The sequence below is a fragment of the Podarcis melisellensis genome, assembly GCF_964234715.1.
Source record: "Podarcis melisellensis genome assembly, chromosome: 11".
NCBI classification, from domain to species: domain Eukaryota; kingdom Metazoa; phylum Chordata; class Lepidosauria; order Squamata; family Lacertidae; genus Podarcis; species Podarcis melisellensis.
The window spans coordinates 17,237,245-17,262,766 of NC_138543.1; the positions used below are offsets into that span (position 1 = coordinate 17,237,245).

Sequence of the window (25,522 nt, forward strand, 5' to 3'; positions counted from 1 at the left end):
CAGCAGTTACAATATGATATTGTACTTCTACAGTTAATCTGTTTTTAATAACGTGAATGTGATTTTAACTTTGGCTGTGAATTGCTTCAGGACTTTTTTTTAAAGTGGGAAGCGATATACAGTGGTACCTTGGGTTACATATGCCTCAGGTTACATACGCTTCAGGTTACAGACTCTGCTAACCCAGAAATAGTGCTTCAGGTTGAGAACTTTGCTTCAGGAGAAGAACAGAAATCGTGCTCCGGCAGCATGGCGGCAGCAGGAGGCCCCATTAGCTAAAGTGGTGCTTCAGGTTAAGAACAGTTTCAAGTTAAGAACAGACCTCCGGAACGAATTAAGTACTTAACCCGAGGTACCACTGTATAAATTAAATAAACCTGAATAAACCTAAACCTAATCCCAACAAGATGGAGATACTATGGGGAATGGTGTTCCCACGTCCCAGAATCAGGTTAATGGCCTACTCTTGAGTGAGGTTCCACTCCCCATGACGGATCACATAGATGGTCTGGGGTACTCCTTTATTCTTCCTTGTCACTGGAGGCCCAAGTGGTACACCATCTATGGCTGTTCCCAAACAGTAATAGACTAGTAATCCATGCCTTTGGCAAGCAGATGGAGGGATGGTCTTATGAATTTATGCTGCACATTGAGGACTTGATTTTCTGTGATTGCATGTTGTAGGCCTACCCTAAGATAGTTTTTATGATGATGGATGGGATAAACATTAAATAAATAGATAGCTAGTTATTGGCATTGGTGGACAATGGTTCATTTCAATCACTGAAGCAATGCACTTGCAAGGAAATTCCATACTTGCATTTGATAGTAATACCTATGATCCTTTTATAGACCCATGCTATCTCCCTAATAGTTTTTAAAGTATCAGAGCACGAAAACTTGTTTTGCATACACTTGCACATTCTGAAAGGCTGCCTAGAAAAACAAGCATTATCCCCCCCCCCAATTTAACTTGAAGGGCCAATCAGAGAGCCGAAAATTAATATTTGTTATTTTAAAATTTAAACAATACACACAGTTCATGCTTTCTGCAAAAGCTAATGTACTGTTAAGTTTAATCTTTCTGAAAATGCCCAAACAAATTAGAGGTCAGCTTATTTGTTTAAACCATTGTATATGATTTGTTTTGTTTGATTAATATATGCTGGCATTCACTTGGAATTCCGACAAGGCTATTCACTGATAATATAAAATATCCTTCTGTCATGCAAGATTAACACACTTATTTCATGTGGCCCAGCTCAAATACCCTTCATTTCAGGAAGAACAAATTTCATATGAATTGTAGTTTGCAGAAAACTTATAAGCATTTCTAACCAGCTTTCCATAGCTTCTTGGCCTTATTGTTATGCAGATAGGAGCCAAATTATATGGAAAAATCCATTCTCCATATGATGTGCGTGATATCGAAGGCGAAAGGAACTGTTAAAGGAGCCATATTGAAACAGAGAGCAACTAAGCACTTCAACCTTATTTCTATATTTTGTTTCAACCTTCTTATTTCCCACTGTCATAACAAAGGAAAGCCAGGAACAATATTTTATACTGCAACCACATGTCTCTCATATGCAAACACTTCAAGATGTTGTGCTGCTGTTGAGTGTATATATCTTTAGTGCATGTTAATAGCACCGTTGCATCTGAAAAAGTGATCAAGGGTCTGGAACAACTCCCCTAGGAGGAAAGGATACAAACTTTGAAGCTTAGAGTAAGGGCAAGGGCATGCTGGAGGTGTGCTATAATTATGCATGGTGTGGAGAAAGGAGTTTTTCTCCCTTTCGCATAATACTAGAAACCAGGGCTATCCAATGAAGCTGAACAATGTGAAACTCAGGACAGACGGCACTCTGTCACAGAGGACATAAACTCTGGAATTTGCTACTACAAGATATAGTGGTGGCTGCCCAGCTGGCAGGGTTTAAAAGAGGATTAGACAAATTCAAGGAGGAGGAGGCTATATCAATGGCTATTAGTTATGATGACTATATATTCCTAGGTATAGATACCAAGGTAAAGGACCTCTTGGAGGGTTAAGTCCAGTCAAAGACGACGATGGGGTTGTGGTGATCATCTCGCTTTCAGGCTGAGGGAGCCAGCGTTTGTCCACAGACAGCTTTCCAGGTCATGTGGCCAGCAGGACTAAACCACTTTGGCATAATGGAACACCGTGACGGAAACCAAAGCACACGAAAATGCTGTTTATCTTCCCACCACTGCAATCCCTATTTATCTACTTGCCCTGGTGTGCTTTTGAACTGCTAGGTTGGCATGAGGTGGGACAGAGCAACGAGAGCTCGCCCCATTGCGGGGATTCGAACTGCCAACCTTCTGATTGACAAGCCCAAGAGGCTTGGTGGTTTAGACCACAGCGCCACCCTTCGTATCAGAGGATACTTGCCTCTGAATACTAGTTGCTTGGGAACACAAGTGGGAAAGTGCTGTTGTACTCATGTCCTGCTTGTGGGCTTTTCATAGGTATATGGTTGGCCAATGGGGAAACAGAAAGTTGTACCATGTGGTGCTTTGGTCTGATGCAGGGTAGTATTAACTCCAGATTCTGGAGCAAGAAATCCTCTATGGACCCACCCCCACATGCACCAAGTATGTCTCCTCACTGCAGCATGGCTATGGGGTGACCATGTACCAGTCACTTTTTTTTAATCTAACCCAAGGTTTCCCAAACGGGTCTCCAGCTGTTGTTGGACCACAATTCCCATCATCCCTCTCTAGCATGATCAGTAGTCAAGGATGATGGGGACTGAATTCCAAAAACAGGTGGAGCCTAAAGTTTGGGAAACAATGATCCATGCGATGGTCACCTCCAGGCTTGACTACTGTAATTCGCTCTACGTGGGGCTGCCCTTGAAGGTGTCCCAGAAACTCCAGCAGGTGCAGAATGCTGCAGCAAGGCTCCTCACAGGGTCTCTGCCATGGGAGCATATTCACCCAGTGCTTTTCCAGCTGCACTGGCTCCCGGTGGAGTACAGGGTCAGATTTAAGGTGCTGGTATTGACCTTTAAAGCCCTTCACGGCCTAGGACCCTCGTACCTACAGGACCGCCTCTCCTGGAATGCCCCACGGAGGACCTTAAGGTCCATTAACAGCAACACCCTAGAGGTCCCGGGCCCTAAGGAAGTTAGATTAGCCTCAACCAGAGCCGGGGCCTTTTCAACACTGGCTCCGGCCCGGTGGAATGCTCTGTCACATGAGACCAGGGCCTTGCGGGATCCGATTTCTTTCTGCAGGGCCTGTAAGACAGAGTTGTTCCACCTGGCCTTTGGCTTAGAATCAGTTTGATTCCCTCCCCCTCTTTCTTTTTCCTTTCTCCTCCTGTGAAGAGGCTGCATCCTAATGTTTTAATCTTGTATCTTAATCTTTTAAACTGTATTTTAATCAACTTGTTTTTATTATTGGTTGTTAGCCACCCTGAGCCTGGTCTTGGCTGGGGAGGGCGGGGTATAAATATTATTATTATTATTATTATTATTATTATTATTATTATTATTATTATTATTAATGGTCCAACCCTAACTCATAGGGTTGTTCTGAGCATAAAATCAGGAGGGGGGAACCATGTATGGTTCCCTGAAGGAAAGCTGGACTATAAATGTAATAACTAATGTGTGAAGCAAAGCTAAGTGTACCGTTGTATTATGAATCATCAACTATTATGGAGCTCCAGTCTGGGAATGCTGAGGGCTTGATATTTAATTCTGCTTCTCCCATGGACCTCTTCCCTGACTTCTTCCTATTACGAGCCCCTTTGTGGTTTCAGACAGTAAACCCCCCTCAGTTCAGACCCATTCTCACAGCTAAAGCTACGAATGCTGCAAAAACGAGAGATGCAAACCCTAAATTCTGCTCCCTAGGAAGTAAGTCCCATTTAACTTGATGGGATTTAACTCCCAAGGAAATATGCTTCGAAAGGGGCTGTAAGCTACCACCATTTTTATTGGCTTTCAAAAGAAACAAATGTTTTGAAATTATGGTAGTCCAATAGGGCACGCAGGTCAGGGAAGTTATATGAGAAATCGTTTTAATAACCAATTCAATGAATTATTCAAAGGTAAGGGAAAAGGTCTAAGAACAAGTTGCCAGGAACCCCTCACCCCCAGGTACAAAGCAGAAAATAAACAGATCAACGGTTACTTCCAAGGAGAACTATTGCTTGTATTATCAGACACTTGGGCAGGTAAGAGTACCTTTGCAATATGAATCATCACCTGTGATGGAGTGCAAGCCTGGGAACTCTTGAGGGCCTGAAATTTAATTCTGCCCCTACCATGGACTTGTTCCCTGGCCTCCTCCTGTTACAAACCCCTTTGTGCTTTCAGACAAAGGAAGTAAATTTATACACAAAAAGGGTTCAGCTAACACAGTAATGCTCACAGAACAAAGAAATGCTTTGGTGTGTGGCATTGTCCCACATTTTCTAAGAGATCACAAAAGCATGCCTGAGAGCAGTCATGGCTACTCCGGTGTACAGAAACGTTTTGTGTGAATCAGCTGTGTGTTATGGATGTTTGGATAAAATAAACCAAAAGTAACCACAGGTTTTCGTAGTTGCTGCATTTTCGATCCTTTCAAGTCAAAAGTGATACAATGATACGCATTACAAGTATTTAATTAACAAAGGAAGGAAAGCATGGGAATATTGTTTTTTGGGAATCCCCTCCTTTCCCCCGTTTCCTCTTTGAATGGGTGAGTGTACATGAAAGATACTATCTTTGCAGACTTGTTGTTTAAATAAGTCCTAATTAGAAAAGGCTTATCATTGCAATATGCTTTGCAGCATTATAGATATCGTTTTGATCTGCCCACCCTCCCTTAGTCTCCAAGCAAAATAATTCTTGAAAGCAGTCATTACACGTCCTTCAAAAGGAAGCTGATGCTGGCAAACAGATGTTCTTTCTAGTAAAGATACCCTAATCTTCATTATATTGCTCCACAAGATGTTTCTCGTAGTATCTTTCCTAAAGGCATTTAGCATACATTTGGCAGATGATAGGAAATTTGCCCTTTCAACTCGCTAGTTTTCATAAGAAACAACACACTAATAGTTTTCCATGTGATCTAACTACACTACAGCGCTGATTGTCTTATCTGAGCTACTTAGATTATGTTCATCCTGTGCATCTGGGTGTACATCTGGGAATGAATTTCTGGTAATCTGCTGGAATTCCTTACAGTGGTCGTAAAACAAAAGGTGCCTCTAAAGGCTATGCAAACACACTCACAAATGCTTTATTTGTGTTTTGGTCATTCAGGTGTCTTCCACTGACCATCAAGTGCAATTATGAGTAGAGTCAATACAGTAACTTTTGATGTGTCGACAAATAATTGACCTCCCAGCTTTTTTTTTATTACTATTGACTCACGTGCCAAAAGCAAGATACATAAACATTCTTCCCTTATTAATGACCACTCAGTTATTTAACAATAAAGTTCAGATAGCTGCCCTCATGACAGCACACCTCTATAGCAGGAACACCTCCACAGTGCCAACCTCAGCACTCCACTGTTTTCCCCCCACCCCAGGAAGACGCAGCCATGGTGATGTTGGGGAGCTGCTGGTGCAGCGGCAATGTACACTTCTGTTTGGATCTATATTGTGACATGTATGTCACAGATATCATTTCTGTCTTCATCCAGAAAGAAAAGCCTGTTTCATGCGACCAATGAGGAATGTAAAGGCTGCATCAACATGGTGGCCAAACAGAGTGCCTTTCCTTGCTGTTCCCTCCATGTTGAGCCAAAACAATGCTGTCAGCAGCTGATGGGAGCCTGTTAAAAAGGGGTTAAGGGGCTGATTTGCATGGCGTTTTCCACATGACGAGCTGCCAAATGGATGCAGCTTCAAGTAGTCACATTCAGGCAAAGTAGTGTGTCGAAGTTTTTGCTTTTCTGCACTGAAAAGCTTCAAAACAACTGAGAACTGTTTTTTTAAGAAGCTCATGTTGGGACTGGCAATTCTATCTATTTTGGTTTCTCACAGTTTCTCATTTTTTTCAATCTTCAGTTCAGTCCTACACACTCCTGTAGCAATTCACAAGCTTTTCCTCATGGAAATTTGTCAGCTTTTTTCATGTGAATCTCTCCTAATAAACCTATTTTTGTGTGCAATTTTGACTGAGATGCACATTTTTGCAAGGAATTTTATCTAACATTTTTGTTCACCATTTTCACTAACAGACGCGTTTTTATACACAAATGCCCACATTTTGCAGGGCATTTCAGGTTTGCCTGTTGATTTAGGAAGTGAACTTGGGTAGTTTCTCATTAAAAAGGGAAACAAAATTGAATTTCTTCCCCATCCTAGACTCAATGGAGTAGAGTTTCCAGTCACTGCAGATAGGACATCTGTACTCTGAATATTGTTTTGTCCCTTTCTATGGTTCAAAGCTCCTCCTTCATAGGTTCTCACCACATATTGACTCCATCTGTACCAATTTCCTTCTGCCACAGTATGTTATGCCAACATATTTTTTCAATATCCACCCAATAACTTATTTATATATTTGCAAGAGTTGCACATTGCAATTATAATATTTAGATTTTTATGCAGAATGCAGAATTCTGGTTGCCAAAATGAGATTCCCTGCCTATGTCCAGCTGCAATTTAAGTTTTCAATTATATATCACAGATCCTACAAACCCAGTTTACTAACTAACCAGCCCGGTTGATTCAGCAACCATACACTGCATTTTTTATTTTTTCTTACTTGTATGTGTATGGATGTGTGTGCGGTTGCTTTGGAATGAAAACCACAAAGGATTCTGGGAATCTATGGTCATTCCTATGAATGAAAGCATGTTTCTTCCCATTTCTGAAATGGGTTTTTCTTAATGTGAAAGCATGGGTTAGAGAAAAGCATGTGTAAAAGAGCTAGCAGAAACTGACTACTTTCTCCCCCTGAAAGGCTCTCCCAAGATCAGAGAACCCTACTGAATGGGATGGAACGTAGTGTAAAAGGCTGAAATACTTCTTGCTGTTGGCATCCAATTGTCTCAGGAGACAATGGAAGAGTGCACCTTTGGGGGTTAAGTCAAACTGTTGGGAGAGTTGCAGTGCCTGCTGTGGCTGTAGAAAACAATACAGTGGTACCTCGGGTTACATATGCTTCAGGTTACAGACTCCGCTAACCAAGAAATATTACCTCAGGTTAAGAACTTTGCTTCAGGATGACAACAGAAATCATGCAGCAGTGGCGCAGCAGTGGCAGGAAGCCCCATTAGCTAAAGTGGTGCTTCAGGTTAAGAACAGTTTCAGGTTAAGAACAGACCTCCAGAACGAATTAAGTTCTTAACCCGAGGTACCACTGTATGGGAGAGACATGGGTGGGGCAGATGAAGGCATCTGGTTTCGCTATTACAGTGGTACCTCGGGTTAAGTACTTAATTCGTTCCGGAGGTCCGTTCTTAACCTGAAACTGTTCTTAACCTGAAGCAACACTTTAGCTAATGGGGCCTCCTGCTGCCATCGCGCTGCCAGAGCACAATTTCTGTTGTCATCCTGAAGCAAAGTTCTTAACCCGAAGGGTAATATTTCTGGGTTAGTGGAGTCTGTAACCTGAAGCGTCTGTAACCTGAAGTGTATGTAACCTGAGGTACCACTGTACAGATGCACCATGGCGTTTCTTCCCTCTCCACTCTTCCCAGCAGTCATTTTTGCTCTGGTCACTGTTGTGGATACATGACCTGACCATCTGTCTCCAGACAGTCGTGCACAAGCAATTCCCACATGTTAGGATTAATGTTGCCAGGCTCCATGTCACGTTTGCAGACATCTTTTATAAAGCAGAGTTGGTCTGCCAGCAGGCCTGGTGACTGAAGACTTAAAGCACATCTTTGGGGGGCCCGCCATTTTCCATTCTGTGTACATGACCAAGCCAGCATAGATGTCACTGAGTCAGAAGTGTGAACATACTGGGAAAGAAGGCTGAAATGGAATAGGATGTTCCTTTGGGGAGGGGGAGGTGTGTCTGATGAGCCTGCTGGAGGCAGGAGACATCTGAAAGTCAGCTTCCACTAGCCGTGGTACACATGTATTTCTCTACATCTTCATCATCAAAAGGGTTCAGAATGACTGGATCCAGATTAACAATTATATACCCCCAGTGGTACACATGCACAATAGGTCTGAATAGCCAAGTGCTCCCACTCTGATGATTATATAAAATTGCTACTCCAGGTGTAGAACAGTAGTACACAGGCTCAGATTGTGCATGTGTGATTGAGTCACAAGACTTCTGCTTTTACCTTCTCTTCCAAGATACAACAGTTAGTCAGATATTTCATTTCTTATTCTTCCCATCATAAAATAAATGTTATATCGTTACGCTGGACTTTTGGGTTTTTGCCAGACACCGTGTTTTCCTATTACAACGAAGGAACAGACCACAGATGTCCAGCTGCTAAATTCATCATGGTACATGAAGTGAAAGCTCCTACAATATAAATTATTAAAACTAATAGACATAAAGACTTTTATTTTCTCTTCCATAGTTGTAAGCTACGTTTGCCACAATGAGCACACCCCTGGGTACATTTAGAAGAGGGTGAAGCAGCAAGGGGAGCTGTTTCTAACCAATTCTTTTTTCACACTCCACAGAGGAAGAAGGTCTGGCAGTGAGTGTGTGAGAGAAATTCACCTGAGCCCAAGACTAGCCTAAGGCAGGCTCACAAGGAAGTACATCACAAGAAGTGCCTGAGGAAGTCAGATGAATTGACGGAGGGCTAAAATTGATTCGAATTGTTAGAGTTTATTATTATTATTATTAAAGATTTTCTTGTTTTACAGAAGTAAGTGCAATGTCCCTCATATTTTTTCCATGTAACATTTTTACAAATCCGTTTCATTTGTTGAGACATTAGGGGCGAGAAAAAAAAGAAGGGGTGGAGGGAGGGAAGATGGGTGGGGGTGGGGTCGGGCGGCGATGTTTCTGTTATGCTTAATGTATGTAGGGTTTGGTGTCAGCGTTGCTTGTGCTGTTCACTTGTGTTCCTTTGGTGGTGAGGAGGTTGGGGTTGGCCTAAGGTAAAGGTAAAGGTACCCCTGCCCGTACGGGCCAGTCTTGACAGACTCTGGGGTTGTGCGCCCATCTCACTCAAGAGGCCAGGGGCCAGCGCTGTCCGAAGACACTTCCGGGTCACGTGGCCAGCGTGACATCGCTGCTCTGGCGAGCCAGAGCCGCACACGGAAACGCCGTTTACCTTCCCGCTGGTAAGCGGTCCCTATTTATCTACTTGCACCCGGAGGTGCTTTCGAGCTGCTAGGTTGGCAGGCGCTGGGACCGAGCAGCGGGAGCGCACCCCGCCGCAGGGATTCGAACCGCCGACCTTTCGATCGGCAAGTCCTAGGCGCTGAGGCTTTAACCCACAGTGCCACCTGCGTCCCCGGGGTTGGCCTAGGGTATGGTTATTTCTTTGTGACTGGCTGTGGTGATCTTTGTTTTCGTGTGTGAGTGGGGTGGGTGGGTGTTTTGGATCAGGTTAGCCATATTGATTTGTATGCTGTTGGTGGATTATTGTCATTGTCTTGTTGGGCCGTGTATTTGATAAAGGGGAGCCATACCAGGGTAAAGGCGTCTTCTTCTGTTTGTTCCTGTGTCAGTTTCAGTTTATTGGTTAATTTTTCTAGTAGGGTTGTTTCCCATACTACTTGGTACCATTGGTCCATGCTTTCGAATGGTTAGAGTTAAGTTAGGACTTGTGTGGAGGAGGCAGATGATCATACCTTTGGATCACAGTGAAGAGGCAAGGCAAGGAGAGATGGGTGTGCCTAATGCACAAACTGACTGCTATCCCAGAGGCCTCTGCTCCATTGTTGCAGAAGTCCAGTGTATACAAAGGCATTATACCAAAGTGAACGATTGATAAAAGCAACTTTTTAAAGCAAAATGTCCCTGTATTCAGTTTCCCTTTGCAAAGTACATGTCAAAAATCTGTAACCAAAAAGGGGTCTCCTAGATGTTCAGGCGGGGGAGCAAGCACAATCAAGTTTGTTTGGTGTGGTGGTTTTTTTGCTTGTTTGTAGAAGAGATAGAGAGTATCACTTGACTCAGTGTGGTCTATTATTGAGGTAAGGAGGCTTCCTTGAGTGGCATCCCTCTTAAGGCAGAAGCAAGTAGTACTCAATAAGCTGAATTCTTGACTGCATGCCCTCAGGTCTGCAGGTCAACATTCACTAAGGGCTCAAGTCCTGACAGAAAGAAAAGCAATACTGTATCGTAACACATTAATCCTCTTATAAAGGCCGGGGTCATGGAAATGTATTTAGTCTGATATGAGGTGGTACACACAGCTTGCTGCATATCCATCACAGAAAAAGCACCTTTCTAACTTTAGTGGGAAGGAGAATAAGGGAGTTGCTTCTAAATCTGTTTAACAAATGTGTGTGGTGTTCAGCAGTCTTGTACCATGGAGAAATATTTAGCTATCTTTAGTGGGCAAAAAACCAAAAAACATAGAGTGATTGACTAAAGATCAAACTAGATATGATATTAAATGTATACAGTGGTACCTTGGGTTAAGAACTTAATTCGTTCTGGAGGTCTGTTCTTAACCTGAAATTGTTCTTAACCCGAGGTACCACTTTAGCTAATGGGGCCTCCCACTGCCGCTGCCGCGATTTATGTTCTCATCCTGAAGTAAAGTTCTTAACCCGAGGTACTATTTCTGGGTTAACGGAGTCTGTAACCTGAAGCGTCTGTAACCCGAGGTACCACTGTATCTGCATTGAACATGCAGGGTTTTGTTTTGTAATGCAAGTAGCATCAGCTGGAAGGCTAGTAATGAAAGGGATGGGAGGGAAATTTAACCCTATCCTCCCCTTCTGTGGTCCTGGGGAAAGTGCCTCCACTGAAACTACTGCTTGTACTCAGGAGGAAATCTCTCACTGGTGCCAATGGGGGATATCCTCCCAATGCAAATAGCAGCTTCAAGCAATGGATTTTCCTCTGGGCAGCAGCAGTGTAGCAAAGAGTTATATTCCCCCTCCATGCCTGCTGAGATCTCCACAATTATCAGCCCCTCACAGCTGATGCTGTTTGCATTTAAAATCAGACATTTTCCTCACCATATGCAGAGACACATATAAACATCACATCTAGTTTGGCCCTCCATTTAAAAGCTGAGCACATAGCATTGTTCTAACCTAATCGTGTTTAGCTTCCAAGTAAACAAGAGCATCACAGAAAAGTTTGATTTTCATATACAAGTAGCTGCATATTTTGAACTTTTATGAACATTTTCTGCATCTATGAAACCCAGCATCAGGCCTGGCAAGTGAACAAATGCAAGTGTCATTCCAACTCTGCTGGAAAGAATTGCAGAAGCTCAGTTGCCAATGGCATCAGCTGTGATTCAGGTTCTCTGACACACCAGGCTTTGTTCATGTCATTTTCAATCTTTTATGCCAGCAGCTGTGTTCAAATAAAACAAAGCTGTATCCCTTCAGCAGACTACAGATACATGTTTCATCCTTGGTTTCAGATCCTTGTAAAGTCTGGCTATGGCGAGACGTTTGGAACATTTTATCTACGTTCTGGATGCTAATTTGTTAACACAGACTCACATCCTTTATAAGGCCTTCCTGCATTAGCTCAAGCCCAGATCCATAGGGTTCTCTAACTGTAAGAGTCCCCACTGACTTTAAACTGATAATCTCATTGAAAGTACCAGATAATAAAAAGACCTACGCAGTAGGGAACCAGGGTATTCATATGAAATGCCATGAGACTCCCCATAAAACTGTGAGAATTGGAAACATTTTTATGGCTAGGGATCTTAGAGCAGAGAAAATAATCATTAAAATGGGATAAGTTCAAAGATGAGAAAGAGTTATACTAGATAGTGTATATCCACTCTTGGCATATATAACCTGTTCCAGAATACTTCACCATTAAAGGAAGAATATTTTGTGAAAGTTAATGGAACAGTTTCCATAGTGCTCGTTTCTCATGAGACCTCTCCTCCCTCCCCCTCTTTCTTTTTGTGCCCTCTTTTTTGTTCTTCAAAATATGGCAACCCAACTAGGCTAAGAGACAGCAAGTATAGCCCAGTGAGTTTCATGGCTGAGTGAGGACTTCAACTCTGGTCTCCTGGGTCCTAATTCAACATTCAAACCACTACACTACCCTAGTTCTCAGAAGTCAGAAGAACCAGAAAAAGGACCCAGTCAAAAGAAACCCAATACAAAGCGTTGCTGATCAGCCATCCAGCAGTCAAGTGAAGCAAATAATCAAAAGTTTAGTCACCGTCAGAAAAGATTCAATGCAGAAATTGCTAGGATAGGAGATAAATTGAGAGGATTCAAGCAAGCAAGTCAAGCTATCTCTCAGGTAAGTGAAAGCAAAATATTATATATCTCATGTAACTAAGGATAACAGGTATATCTAAAAGAGCTCTGGTGTCCAATCAACAGTCTAATTAAAGGGAAGTTGTTCTTAAATGCATTACTGGGACATATATATTCAGAATCTGGGATTCGGGATCAAAGGCCTGAACCAAAAGAAAGTATTTTGAGGATTACAGTTTATCCTCAACTAATGTACAAACTAGGTGACTGAGACACTTCAATAAAAGCCAGTATGTATTAGTTCTAAGTCAGCTAAGTCTAAACTGGCTCAATCCAATCAATTCCAGTTTAACTGGTTTCTGAATCCCTTTTGCACATTTGTAGCTAAGAGGCTTTGACATAGCGGTTTAAGTGACCATGTGTGCCTGCAAAGTGTGCCTGTCTAGTGTTGATCAATGGTCCATGGAGACCAGCATTATGTCTCCACCAGTGGACAACCAGCTGCTCCCAAGAAGCTCAAACAGGATTGAAAAAACCATCTCCCCACATCACTTGCTCCCTAGCATCTGATAAAAAGACATGTATTGTGCCCCTTTTTATCATGTATTTACCTATCATAGGTCCGTATAGTTAAAGCTATGGTTTTCCCAGTAGTGATGTATGGAAGTGAGAGCTGGACCATAAAGAAAGCTGATCGCCGAAGAATTGATAATTTTGAATTATGGTGTTGGAGGAGACTCTTGAGAGTCCCATGGACTGCAAGACGATCAAACCTCTCAATTCTTAAGGAAATCAGCCCTGAGTACTCATTGTCTCTCAAGATAGAAGGATGCCAACAATGGTCATTACTGTGTGAGGCTCTGCCATGTCTATTAGTCGTTATGATGAAGTAAAGAAAGGAGTTAAACGGCATTGAGAGTTTCACCATCTGATTGCAGTGAAACCGTCTGTCACTATGGTTTTGCCTGAAGAGCTGTCTTGACAGGAGCCAGGGATTTGACAAAAAGCACCTTGATGTGCTTTTTATGGGTACAAACATTTCCAGAATAGGCAATTCACTTGCAGTGCTGGAGGTCTGAAATGAGTGCTCTGCATAGGTATGTGAGAAACAGTAATTGCAATTCTGAAGGGGCAGAGGCATATAAACTGAAAGCTAGACTTAGCAGCAGCTGGGCATTATCTTTGGCGTGGGAGAACCTGCTACACAGGTCTAGATTTTCTACTTTTATATTTTCATATAAATAATCATCATCATAATAATTTATTATTTGTACCCTGCCCATCTGGCTGGGTTTCCCGAGCCACTCTGGGCAGCTTCCATAGAAACCAAAAATACACTAAAATATCACACATTAAAAACTTCCCTGAACAGGGCTGCCTTCAGATGTCTTCTAAATGTCAGCTAGTTGTTTATCTCTTTGGCATTTGATGGGAGGGCATTCCACAGGGCGGGCACCACTACCAAGAAGGCCCTCTGCCTGGTTCCCTGTAGATTTGCTTCTCGCAGTGAGGCAACCACCAGAAGGCCCTCGGCACTGGACCTCAGTGTCTGGGCAGAATGGACATAAAGCATTTATAGGAAGACACCGAAGTGCTCTTTTATCCAAACGATGCTAAAGAGTGTAGTAATAATGCTTGTGTCAAAACCATCCACAATGGATGAAAATGGCCACTAGGCTGATCTTAAGATACATGTACAGTATTCTTTTGTTCTATGAGTAACAACTAATAGGCCTCGTTGTCTGGAAAATAGATTGTTCCACATTGGTAAAGGAAATCTCGGTGCACAGAATGAGCAATCCATTAATAAATATCATATAGTAGTTTCTATCCTCAGAGTCTGAATGGCAGATTTGCACTAAACGGCAGTTACAAAAGATTGGCTGCTAATGCAGCTGAGATTTACTTAACAGACCTTCTGGTGCTTCGCTGCCAATTCAAACAGTAAAGTTCAAAAGCCAAAGAACCCAGACGACACAAGCCATGAGATCTGTGCGCATCTCAGTTCAAAGCGAGCCCTGACTTTAAAAGAGACAAGGTGCTGAGTGTCTCTGCACTTTAGCCAAGGAATGAACTAGTAGTTCTGGCATTCACGACACTGGCTTCAAATTACCTTCTCTCTCAGCCAAGCTCAGCACTTCAGAATGGCCCACAACATATGAATGGAGAATGCTTCTTCTTCTTTTTTTAAGATACCAGCTATTCACATTACAACAGCAGAAAACAAATGAGCTGCTTTGTTCCTTTAAAGTTAAATGAAAGGCTTAGAACCAAATTTGTCCTTCTAATTAGAGGAACAAATAAAAGGAAAGATTAGTTTAATTTCCTGCTTTAGACTTGTGTTTCATATCACAGAATTTGTTTCCTTCTTTGGTTAAATCTATGAAGATTTTTGCTAAAACTAAGTGGTCGGTTTTACATTGTCAAGTGACACATAAGATCTTTCTCAAGGCTTCTTGAGGTTAAGGCTCCTACCTGTCATATAAGATTACAAAGACACAGCAGATAATCTCTCAAAGGTACCTCCAATATCATAAAGTTGTTTCCTTATAATTAGGAACTATATTACATTTATCCTTTCAAGTGCATGTAATTTTAATGAGTCTAATACCATCCAAATTGTTCTCTGCATCCTCTGGCATTCCAGAATGGTAGCGATCCTCACCTTATGTTTAATTATGAGAAAGGTGTGGTACATTTTGTACATTCACTCACTGTAAAAGGTAAATGTACCCCTGACCGTTAGGTCCAGTCGCGGACGACTCTGGGGTTGCAGCGCTAATCTAACTCTATAGGCTGAGGGAGCTGCCATTTGTCCACAGACAGCTTCTGAGTCATGTGGCCAGCATGACTAAGCCACTTCTGGCAAACCAGAGCAGTGCACGGAAACGCTGTTTACCTTCCCGCCGGAGCAGTGCCTATTTATCTGCTTGCACTTTGACGTGCTATCGAACTGCTAGGTGGGCAGAAGCTGGGACTGAACAACAGGAGTTCACCCCATCACGGGGATTCAAACTGCCGACCTTCTGATTGGCAAGCCGAAGAGGCTCTGTGGTTTAGACCACAGTGCCACCCGCGTCCCTCATTCACTGTAGTCCTAAACATTACCAAGACTACAGGACTATACTCAGCACAGCTTCTTTAATGCTGCAACTCCACAAAAAATAGCCAAATTACTTTCAATGTACTCTCCTAGCCACTACCTTGAGGGTGTGCAGGCCCAATGCAGGTTTTATGAATTCATAGGATTTCACACAGATTTTGAAACATGTTGGACCTACAATTGCTACCTTTTAGTGCAATTCCCCAAGAGCCTCTAGTCTTGGAAGGGAACAAAAACCTGATCTCTGCTAAAGTTGTTTCAGGAAGGGACACACAAGCACAACATCAACTGCAAGCTTAACTCGTGCACCTTTAAAATGTTGTTGGCCTGGAGATCTTATGAAGTTTCCCATTTCTTCCATTGCTTTCTGAATCTCCCAAGCACAGTTTAACTGTATTAATACACTTATACCCCTGCTTTCCTAAAATGAGCTCGAGGCTGCATATGATGTTCTCCACCTCCCTATTTCATTCTCACAACCACCATGTGTAGGACAATGAATGGTCCAAGGTCATCCAGTGAGCTTCATGACTTACTGGGGATTTGAACTCAGTCTCTAAGGTCCTAGTTTAACACCTTACTACTAAACTAATAAATAAATAAATAAATAAATCTGGCTAAGTTCTTGCAAGATGTAAGATCCATATGATTTGGAGGCAGTACAGCGATACTGCCAAATGGAACGCAAGATGCGATGACGCGTCTGCACGTGCGCGTGTTGCGTTTCGCCGCTTCCGCGCGTGACGTCATTTTGAGGGTCTGCGCATGCGCGAGTTCCGTTACTTCCAGGTTGCCACAGAGCGCAACTCAAACGCACTCAACCTGAAGCACATTCAACTCAAGGTATGACTGTAATGTTTCTGAATACCAGTAGCTGGAAACCTCAGGAAGACAGAGCACTCAGAGCTCAGGTCCCACAGACATCTTGTTAGCACTGTGAGAACAGGATGCTGGGCTATAGGGTTGCCAAGCATCAAGAATTTCCCAGATATAGCCGGAATACAGCAGTTGGAAGCAGTGTCAGGGAGGAAATCGCTGGAATGTCTGGAAAAATCAAGACGTATAGCAAACCATGTTGGAAGTCTAGATTTTGCTCAAGAACTTAGGCCAAGGAACAAACAAACTCAACCACTTTCCAGATTTTCACCTTTTGAAACATGTCAACCCTAGACTAGAAGGGCCGTTGACCTGACCCAGCAGGCTCTTCCTATGTTCTTATTTTATCTTAGATAAAGCATTTCACCTCCAATACAAAAGGCTAATCATAAACATCTGTGCGACACAGTTTTCTGCTTTAAATATTATGAAAAAAGCTATCAAAGTTATCACAGAAACCTGAAATCATTTAAAATCCAACTCTAAACCAATTAAGAAGATAACAGAGCCACTAAGATTTAAAAAAAATGGAAATAAACTGAATAAGAAAGAAGACCGGGATCAATTAGTGATGAAGTGTGGCATGCATACTGTAATGGGAATGAGGTTACATATATTCTGAGTTGATTAATACATAATACTTCATATTTAACTTGACAACTAATACTTCATCATACTTTTCAGACCAAGAAAATGTTTCCTTAAACAAACCTGTCCAAAGACATTTCTGAATCCATTTGTTTTAAACACTGGTAATTTAATTACAACATTAAACCTCAGTTAAAATAACAAATCTATACTGAAATCAGAAGAAAAAAAAGTATGACAAATTGTTCCCTAGAAATGTGTGAGGCTGGGGAAAAATGGACAATAAACATTTCTTTAATCAGGGCATTTAAGGCTGCAATCCTAAACATGGGGTTAGGATTAAACACAGGAATCTAGGGATTAAACCCTACTGAACATAGTAGAACTTACTTTTGAGTAAACATATATGAGGCTGAACTTCAGAAGGAAAAGGTAAGAACTGCAAAACTAGGCAAGCTTCAAACGGTTAAGAACCTTTTCTATGCTTGCTACCAAATGCCAAAACTGCAATATTATACAGAGCAATTCGTGCATAATTCTTATGAATTTAAATGGGAATTATATAGATATGATTATGTGTACAACTGCAGGCTTAAAATTGCTTTGGAGAATGGATGGGATCAGATGCAAAGGCATCTGTGTTGGGGCAATGGTGCTGCAAAGCATGGGGTGTCTCTGTTGCTTAGAAAGCCTAGAAAAGAAAGAGAAAAATGGGGCCCACAGTTTGTACTCTCCCGACCCATGTCCCTAAACTGGTTTTGGCATTCAAGCATCTAAGCTCAAGAGGAATTCACTATCATCACAGAATGCAGATGCTGAGAGAATTCCTACTTACATGTCTATCTTCTTTCTGTAACAAACATGAAATGATCCAACCATAGGAGCTCACCAGGCCTTTTAGCACTCTGGAGACCAGTGAGCCAGCAGAGGGAGGTGTCACAATGGCTTCTGTAAATCTGGGGCTGTCCCTGGAAAATAGGGACACTTGGCGGGTCTGCTGAGGTGCTCAGATAGGAGACCACCAGGGAACCCATGATATGGATATGGTGCTTAGACAGACAGGTCAGTATTAGGACAGCAATGCAGTAGTGCTAAAAGCAATCATACATCTCTGAACAGCTGGCTCACAGAAAGGATGGCAACGATAGAATACGATGGTGGTTAACACATGCTGCTGCAAGAGCTGGTACAGCAGCCAATGGGTCGTGCTGCTAAAATAACTTTAGAGACTGCAAAGACTAAAACTTAAATGTTTATTTCATGGGTCAGCAAGGTTTACCTTGCCTGGGCCAGTTCACTGCAGTGGAGATCCCCCCGTGGGCTGGATTGCGCCCGTGATTTCCATTCTCTGTGCGCAGATGCAATTTCCAGTGTCTGCACATGCACAGATGCAATATTCGGCGCCACGGAAGCAAGTAACCGTGCCATGCCAGTTTAGCACAGTTTGCGGGGACTCACCGAGCGGGTGGCTTGGTTTGGGGGCGGCTTGAGGGCCAGTTAAATGACCCCCATGGGCCGCTTATGGCCCATGGGCCTTTGATTGCTGACCCCGGTCTATTTTATTATTGATTTCACCCATCCATTTGGTTTGGAGACCCCTCTAGAGAATGACAAAAGATAAACCAATTTCCCATCGCACAACAAACAAGAACGGTAAGAACAGCATATTGCAAAATGCCAAAATGTTTGAAAATGACCCCATATTTCACCCGCTTGTTTACACGCTTCCAAGGAAGTGACATGAATGTTCTCAAATTAAACCACAAAAACTGTGGACACCAAGGTGCTCCCCTCCTCCCAGTAACCACAGCTGCACGTGCAGCAGAAGGATCAGGACAGGGCTCATTGGAGCCCGATCTTTCGTTTCCTGCCTCCTTCCTCCCAGCTAGCCCTTGGCTAGGCAATCCTAAGAAACTTGCAGGCAAGGTCCCTGGAGAGGAGAGGGACAGCTGGATGTGTATATGGGAGGCACGTGCAGGCTTCCTGTTGAAAGTAATGACCAGCTGCTGCAGTACACATAGCCAAGGGCAAGCTGCGGAGGAGGAACGAAGGGTTCCCAATGAGTCTTATCCTGAAAGCCCATGTGCGTGCAGATGTAACTGGGGGAGAAAAGAAAGAAAGAAAGAAAGAAAGAAAGAAAGAAAGAAAGAAAGAAAGAAAGAAAGAAAGAAAGAAAGAAAGAAAGATGGATCTTGCCATTTGATTTACCTAATTCTTCCGACGTCTTTGCAAGCCTCCAATAAGTTGCGTTCTACATTCGTTCGTTTAACACAGGCAGCACCACCACACCAGATCTGCAAGGAAGAATTCAGAGACATTTACAAGCCACGCTGAGAGGAACAAAATTAATGGTTACACACATGCTGAAGGATGCTGACTTATTATGCATGCACACATTTGGCTGAGTGCACATATTTTTCCATTATTCTCGCTGCTGTTACTTTGGAAGAGCAATTCGAAGTGTTAAAGGAAGCTTGGAGTGAGAGTTAGTATTCACACGCATATATACTATGTGGCCATAATCCAGCGATGTGATTTGTGTGCGTGCGAGCAATAAACATTCAGATTTTACCAGCTGTTCCTCTTTAGTAACTCCCTGTGATGGTTTTACATTTGGTGAGTTGAAAATACCAATTTGGCAGGGATAGGGAGAGAAGGGTGTGTCAGAGAAGATGCTAAAGGAAGAAACACCCCTGGGGGGGGGGAATTGGTGCATACAGAGACCTGGAACATGCACCCTTTTGGATGTAACTCTACTCTTCTGAACATATGTGCCTGAATGCTTGAAATATGTGCTGTCATCTGTTTTTAATACTAAAACACCCAAAACAATTTGTAATGCAGAAATATGCAATATATAGTGAACACTGCACCAAACACACACATATACTTGTACAGTCCAACAATTCTGTGAATTGGCCATAAAATAATTACACGTGAGACTGAACCAAGGACATATGGATGTCATGATTACAAGCTGGAACTCAGAAAGAATTATATCATACTAGTTCTCACTGAAATTACCTGCGGTTCCCTTCATTATTTTAAAGCACAGGGGGCCAACTCATAGCCTTGATTCAGTCTGGCCAGACATAGGAAGGAAACCCCCCCCCCCAGCCCCAGCCCAGTTTTATTTTCCAGTTTCAGCACTGGGGTGCTCTGCACTGAGATTGGGTGATAAAGCACTCTGCTTGTGGTTTGCAGCAGGGATACAACCGTAGTAGCTGGCCAGTTCAGCTGGGAGAGCTCTGTGGTGGGACGGCTGCCACCTCAATCTGGCATACATGGGTACTGTTTGCGCTGTTAGGCAGCACCCCCTCTTTTTCTTTCTGTGGGAGGGGTTCCTGAGCTAGCTGCCTTTTATTCTTCATAGATAGTTCTGTGAAAACAAAAAGGCAGCATTTCCCTGCACCCCAGCACTGGATCGGGGTGTAAGAACCCTCAGCCTGCCTTGGGCAAGAGAGTGTACGCAGACCCTCCAAGTATCCCTATTTTCCATGGACAGTTCCAGATTTACAGACGCAATCCTGGTTTCTGATTTGATCCCAGAATGCCCTGCTTTTCCTTAGGACGTCCCTATTTTCATCGGAGAAACGATGGATGGTATGGAGTTATGCAACCCCTGAGCCAAGGAGATATGTAACCATTAGAAGACATCTGAAGGCAGCCCTGTGAAGGGAGGTTTTTTAAATGTTTAATGTGTTATTAAGTTTTTTATATGAGTTCACAGAGGTATTTCCCAGCGTTAGAGGTGGTGTCCTCTGGCATATTTCGGATTCATCCTCCAAGTTTAGTCCAGATAATATTGTATTTTGTGGGGAGACAAGGCCAATCCAGGCACTGACGTCTCCCCCCAAGACAGAGGGTTGGTTGGGCAACAAAGAGTCTATACTTTCGAGTAGCTGGTCAAGTCTTTCCCAATATGAACTCAGTTCCCTACAGGACTTTACTGAAGGAATATACATGCAAATACAGGAGAAAAAAATTATATAGCCAAGAAAGCTATCAACTGTAAAGGAGATGATTTTTTTTGACCCCATCAACACCAAGCTGTATCTTTCTCACTAAACTCTCTACATAATTGTCTATTGCATTATTTAATATTACTTTTAATATATTAGTGGCCCTGCGGTGATTTTAGCTTATAAATTTTATTGTCTAATGTGTCAATTTGTATATTAAGGAGTTTCTATAGCTTTGTGCAGATTAGGTCATGTTTTGACAATGTAAATGTTTTAAGTTTTTGTATCAAACTAGTATATCTTTTATTGAATGACATTGTATACATTGAAGCAGCCTTTGGCTATAAGCAATAAACTTGACCGACTGACTGCCTATTATGTTTTTTATATATGTTGGAAGCCGCCAGGAGTGACCGGGGCAACACAGTCAGATGTGCAGGGAATAAATAATAAGATGGTTTTTGTTGTTGAACAGGACGTCCTTATTTTCATGGGAGAAATGACGGAGAGTATGGTGTATGCATGGATATACAACTCTGTGTGTGCGTGCATGCGTACATATGCAGGAGAAAATGAGAGGTCTGCATACCTGCAAATTCAGTGAGAGTGTGTGTTGTATGTGTGTCTCTCTGTGTGTGCTCTATTTGTGTTGAGTGTGCAGCATAGCTGTGAAAATAAGGGACCAGCAGCCTTGAAAATAAGGGATCAGCAGCCAAAATAAGGGATTTTCCAAGCACAGGTATGTTCAACTTCTGAGCCCCTCCAAGCCAAAGGCAGAAAGCCCAGTCAGCAGCCAAACAAAGCCTCAAGCAGTGGTTCCCACAGTGCAGCAACCCGGCAAAGGGGATGCAGCAAGGGAAACCACCGTAAACCTCTCCACTGGGAAGCGCTGAGCAAAGGCGAGTCCCCAGGCAACGCAGCCGATTTGATCGGCACAAGGCATGCAAGCTCCACCCCCCCCCAGTCATTCTTAGACTCCTTATTGGGTGAGCAACGAAGCCAAGCAACACAGTTGGAGCCTCCCTCCTCCCTGGCTGCTTCCTTTGAAACCCAGGAAATTTAAGGGACATCATCAATAAGGGACAGCAGCGGGACACAGCGCTGGGATAAGGGACTTTCCCGCCAAATAAGGGACAGTTGACAGCTATGGTGTGCAGGCATAGTCCCTATGTGTAGTGACCACATGTGTGGGCTGAATCTACTTATGTGTGTGGAGTGTGTCTGCATGTATACATTGGCCACACCCACCACTGCCATATGGCCCTAAAAAATATCATCAGATGAAAAACGGTTCACCACCCCAGTTTTAAAGCAGGCTGTGGGCCGATTATACAGCTACCACGTGTGTGTATTCCTCAACACTATAGTAATAGATGACAGCAAGATCAGCTTATAATGCCCCTTAAATGCGAAGTACCCTGTTAATGTAAACAAGGTAATAAGATAACCCTGTGCAGCCTCTTAAATCAACTGTCAAAATAATTCCAGAGAGCTGTCACAGCAGGATAGTAATAGATAGTTAAGTCCCGATTATGTATGACCTCTTTTTTACAGCCTGCCTGATGAAAGCATGGCTCAATGACAAGACGACACATATCCAACCTCTGTCCCTTGCAGCTATTTCCTCACCTACCAAAACACGAGAGTGATCCTGCTGGAATAATTTATTTTGACGAAAAGCTCTTGCGAAGAACTAAGGTCTATTTTGTTAGACGCTTATGCTATGATAAATTTGTTGGTTTACGGAGCCGCAGTTCACCATGATGCTTTTGCTAAAGACAAGCTAACATGGCTATTCTTCTAGAATTTGTCATTATCTGCCATGTACGGTAAGTGAAATGTGGGGGAAGGGACCAGTGTTTCTTTCCATAAGGGGATATGTGGTTTGTAGGGATTAAATATGCTGAATAAGAAACTTCAGTTCCTGGGGGTGGTGGTGGGGGGAGCTCCCTGTAATAATGTTCTCTACTAAGATTAGAGAAATCTACAGATTACATGTCAGTGTTCTGTAACATTATCATTGTACTGCACAAACATTAAAAACAGGGGCAGAAAGAAGTATGCACCTTCAATATTATATTTACAGCATTTATGATAGAAAAGACTGTGCAAGTTTTTTGTCGTTATTTTAAAGAACTCTACCACATTCCCAGTGAATTATTCACGATAATTTGAAAATCTCCATCTTCAACAGTAAGCCAGTTTGGAAACGTTTTGTGCATGGAAATGTGGCATTTATGAATTGCTTCTCAACAAAAATTACATGGGCTCCAAGGCCAAATCCTCAAAAACAGTTGTGTGTGTGTGTGTGTGTGTGTGTCTGCTCTGACCTCAGCACTGAAACCACTTGTAAGAAATCTCACAGGAGCTATTACTTATGAACTTTTATGACCATATATGTCTCTGCATATCTTGCTTTATCGAAAGACATAATTGATGATTCACTTCACAATTCAGAGGAGACCAGTTACTGTCAAATAACCTCATATCTAATTCAAAACAAAGCTAGTTATGAATTGAAAATAAAACAACAACCATAAAGTTCCCATATATTCTGCAATACTCTAGTACAGGGGTAGGCAAACTAAGGCCCAGGGGCTGGATCCGGCCCAATCGGCTTCTAAATCTGGCCCATGGACAGTCCGGGAATCAGCGTGGTTTTACATGAATAGAATGTGTCCTTTGATTTAAAATGCATCTCTGGGTTATTTGTGAGGAATAGGAATTCGTTCAGTGTTTTTTCCCCCAAAATATAGTCTGCCCCCCCCCCAAGGTCTGAGAGACAGTGGACCGGCCCCCTGCTGAAAAAGTTTGCTGACCCCTGGTCTAGTATGCCTGAGGCTGCATTATATTTAAGTTAGGTTTGCCATATTTCAAATAGTGAAAATATGGACGCAAATCCCGGCTATGTCCAGGGAATTCCTGACGTATGGAAACCATAATTTAAGCTTTCACACAACATAAAAGCCACTTCTGCAACCCTGCTGCAATATAGTACAAGTTTACTACTCATTTCCATGTTGTTTGCTTCCAGAAAAAACCCTGTTTTCAAATAATTTGGAAATGAGTGCTAGGTTGCATTGCACTGTTTGAAATTAGGCAGGCGCCAAGCACATTTTGCACTCAGCTTTCAACCATTTACAAAACATTGAGCCTCTTGGGCTTGCCAATCGGAAGGTCAGCGGTTTGAATCCCTGCGACGAGCTGAGTTCCTGTTGCTTGGTTCCAGCTCCTGCCAACCTAGCAGTTCGAAAGCACATCAAAGTGCAAGTAGGGCCCACTCTGGTGGGAAGGTAAACGGCGTTTCCGTGCACTGCTCTGGTTCACCAGAAGTGGCTTAGTCATGCTGGCCACATGACCCGGAAAAACTGCGGACAAGCGCCAGCTCCCTCGGCCAGTAAAGCAAGATGACCTCTGCAACCCCAGAGTCATTCATGACTGGATTTTACTGTCAGGGGTCCTTTACCTTTTTTTTTTTACCCATAAAATTGCAAGAGTAAAGTGGCAAAGTTTGTGGTCATATACTGACATACAGTTCTTTTCTCCTGTTTTCATGCAGGAATCAGGGGGAACAGAAGCACATCTGTGTGGAAAGGGTGAGGGAGCAGTTACATTGTCAAACAACGTTTGTGTGAACGAAATTTGGTGTGATATGCTGGTGTAGCAGTCAAAAAGCTACAGTTCCAGAACGCAACAAGTACTTCAGTGTGGAAGGAACATTAAAAAATGGAGCAGAAGAGGTAGCAATATAATCAGGAAAGCTTAATGCAAAATTTCCCACATCTGAGAGCCCCCATAAACTCGCACTATGTTTCACTATAGAGACTCCGTAGCTACTTCCCGCCTTTGAGCATCTTTCTAGGCTTTTTACAGTGAACTGTAGCTATTAAAAAAAACCCTGTGGAGGGATCTGCATAGGTCTATCTGAGTAGCAATGACTGCCAAGTGCTCTGACAAAATGTGGATGAAATGTTAAGGCAATATATGATGCAATGCATCCAGCATCACAAGTCAATTTAGAAGTGTTGGCAGGCATGTGTGCAGAGGATTTTCCAAAGGTGGTTGTAATTGCTGACCCAACTCTGAATTAAGCCGAAGGAAGTCCACCTATCGCTACCTCTGTTTCAAAAGTAGTTTGCCATGTGGCACTGGATGCTGGTGGGGAAAAACCCACAAATCTAAAGCTCTCTTGGGTCCACAGAACTAGTTTCACTGTTCCTTGGATCCCTGGCTTCTGTTTCCTGAAATTTGGTGCGTAGATCTTCTGTGTTATATTCCCCAGCTCAAATGAAATCATCGCCCATTAGAATCTCAGTGCTTTTGTAATCTCTCAGAGCATTGTGTAGTTACTTTCTTATTGTAAAACACTTTGAGACTAATGCCAGATGGTAGTCACTTTAATTTATTTAGCTTAATTGGTCTAAGACTGCTTGCCAACAAGAATATCCTGCGTTTAATATGAAGACACTCTTTGCTTCATATTATCCCTAATTATGAAAAAAGTAATAATGTGTGTTCCAACTGTTACAATGTCTCTCAAATTTTATCTGCTTAATGTTTAAAATGTGCAGCACTTCCTATCTCTTGTGTGTAAAACATTTTATATGTCATATCACGGAACCACAGAAGACTTGCGCACCAATAGAGCAAACAAACATATGCTCTCGCTTCAGG

General features: G+C 42.6%; 1 protein-coding gene and 1 long non-coding RNA gene across 6 annotated transcripts in view; one reads left to right on the forward strand and one right to left on the reverse strand.

The window, feature by feature from the left end:
- SNCAIP (synuclein alpha interacting protein) overlaps positions 1–25,522 on the reverse strand; it is a 118,526-nt gene that overhangs the window by 71,851 nt on the left and 21,153 nt on the right. For all 5 annotated transcript variants that reach the window (XM_081930467.1, XM_081930464.1, XM_081930463.1 and 2 more), the window contains exon 2: positions 19,095–19,180. The gene's annotated coding sequence lies outside the window, so the exon portion shown is untranslated. The remainder of the gene's footprint in view (positions 1–19,094; positions 19,181–25,522) is intronic.
- The window catches only part of LOC309380740, a 134,022-nt gene continuing 123,055 nt past the window's right edge, over positions 14,556–25,522 (forward strand). Inside the window, exon 1 of the long non-coding RNA XR_014173096.1 lies at positions 14,556–14,569. This is a non-coding gene — a long non-coding RNA (uncharacterized lncRNA). The remainder of the gene's footprint in view (positions 14,570–25,522) is intronic.